Source organism: Octopus bimaculoides, chromosome 14 (assembly GCF_001194135.2).
Source record: "Octopus bimaculoides isolate UCB-OBI-ISO-001 chromosome 14, ASM119413v2, whole genome shotgun sequence".
NCBI lineage: Eukaryota > Metazoa > Mollusca > Cephalopoda > Octopoda > Octopodidae > Octopus > Octopus bimaculoides.
In genome coordinates, this window is record NC_068994.1 from 10,571,084 (window position 1) to 10,573,855 (window position 2,772).

Consider the following 2,772-nt stretch of genomic DNA (forward strand, 5'->3'; position numbering starts at 1 on the left):
AACCGCAAAGTTACGGGGACATAAACACACAGCATCGGTTGTCAATTTGATGATGGAGGGATAAACACACACAAACACACATACATATATACGACGGGCTTCTTTCAGTTTCCGTCTACCAAATGCACTCACAAGGCTTTGGTCGGCCCGAGGCTATAGTAGAAGACACTTGCCCAAGGTGCCACACAGTGGGACTGAACCCGGAACCATGTAGTTGGTAAACAAGCTACTTACCACACAGCCACTCCTGCGCCTATACATATATATATATATATACACACGCATATACATACATCCATATATATATACACATATATACACACACACACAAACACATAAATACATGTTTTAAGTATCAAAATTTTAGTAATCTACAACCTTAATGATGATGATGATGATGATAATGATGATAATGATGATGGTAATGACCCCTATTTCTAGTATTGAGCCCAAAGTCCCAAAATTTAAAGAGTATGGTGCAGAGATGTTTATCAGACTCAGATGTAAGCCTGGAAATGTAAAGGCTACCTTGATAGGGTTTGAACTCAGGAACTCTTGATTCGAGTTCAAATCTTGCTGAGGTAGATTTTTGCCTTTCATCTTACCTGAGGTTGAATATAATAAGTAATTACCAATGTCATTTTTTTGCTAATAATAATAATAATAATAATAATAATAATAATGATAATAATAATGATAATGATGATGATGATGATGATGATGATAATAATAATAATATTAATAATAATGATAATAATAATGATGAAGATAACTGATAATAGACAATTATACTGCTAACACTATTACTCCTACTAGTAGAAGTAATAGCAGCAGCAGTATTGGTAGTAGTAGTAGTTGTAAGCATAGTGGTAGTAATGTTTATTATGGGGTTAATAATCATCAACAACAGTGTATAAACAGCAGCAGGAGTAGTAGTAACAAATAATAATAATGATAGTAGTAGTAGTAGTAGTTGTAGTTGTGGTAATCTATCCATGAAATGATTAATGAAAAAATAAAGGTAAAAATGATTTCATTAGCACAAAGCCAGATAACTGTTCTGACTCTCCTTTTCTTATTTTCTCTAGCGTGCAACTAATACAAATAGCCCTTTTTTTCCCCCCCAATCCCTACCACTATTCATAAGACATATCTTCATCTTTTATCTTTTACACTCATTTCAGTCACTGGACTACAGCCATGCTGGAGCACTGCCTTTGAAGGGTTTAACTGATACGGTGACCCTGAAACTATTTTTTGAAGTTTGGTATTTAATCTATTGGCCCTTTTCACTGAAACTCCTAAGTTATGGGGATGCAAACAAGCCATCGCTGTTTGTCAAGTGATGATGTGTGTGTGTTTGGGGGACACACACATACAAAGACAAAGACATATACCACACACACACACACACACATATATTTCCATCTACCAAATTCACTCACAAGGCATTGGTCGACCTGGGGCTATAGCAGAAGACACTTGCCCAAGGTGCCACACAGTGACTCTGAACCCCAAAATCACGTGGTTGCAAAGCAAACGTCTTAGCCACACACCCATATATACACGTAGACAAATATGAAACTTTCACGCAATTTCATTAATAAGAGTTAAGAAAATGTTGGACCTGGTAGGAATTGAACTTGAGATCAAATGATAATGAAGACATTCCCTGCCACCACTAGCTCCAACAACAACAACAAAAACAATTACAATACCAACATTATTCTATACTGTATCAAAGGACGCCCTTTTACCCAGACTCTCTTGCTTGCCCCAGGTTGTACACCACAACAAAAATGAAGTTAAGGGTACGATGAACTACTTCGACAAATCAGTCTCCCATCTTGATTTAGATATTTGTCTATATGGCAAGCAGCTTCATCAATCTCACCCATCTCCCGACCACCTGTCTCTTTTAAAACCTTGCCTATAGCTTGGTACTTTTCTAATAATGTCTTTTGCTGAACCGCTAAGTTACAGAGGCATAAACAAACCAACACTTGGGGAGTGGGGGAAACAGACACAAACAGAAAGACAAACACATATACACATACATCCATAATACATATATATACATATACACAATGAGCTTCTTACAGCTTCCATTAACCAAATCCAATCACAGAGCTTTAGTCAGCCCAGAGCTATGCAGAAGACACTTGCCAAAGGTGCCATGCAGTAGGACTGAACCCAGGACCATGTGGCTGGGAAACAAACTTCTCACCACACAGCCACACTTGTTGCCTAACCTAGAGCTTAAACATCCTGCTCCTTGATTCTCCAGAGACACATCAAAATAAGACAGGCCTTCAGCAAGGCTTAGACTCTTGACCATTCAGTAACAACCTGACAAGTTTTCCTCTGATGAATTTTAGAAAAAAAAAGAAATGAAAGGCCTAAAAGTATATATATAGATAATAATCTGTAAATCAAACTGAAGAGAAAATAGATTAGAGAGCAGATCCACAGCAACACCAACATCAAAGCTAATGTATCAGTGTTGTGTGAACTTGTAAACTGTAACCTGCTCCATTTTTGAAAACTTCCGTGTATTCATCTAACTACTTCCTTCAATTCTTCCTATTGTAGCTCCCCTACTCACCACTGATGTGTAGTTCAGATTTATAGAGAAACAAAGATGAAGACAGGTGTAGGAACAACAAGCAAGTGTATTAGTTTGACACTTGGGGGAAAAATGGAAAAGTCTTTTACGTTTCGAGCGTACGCTCTTCATCAGAAAGAAATAAAAGGACACAAATAGAGAGAGAA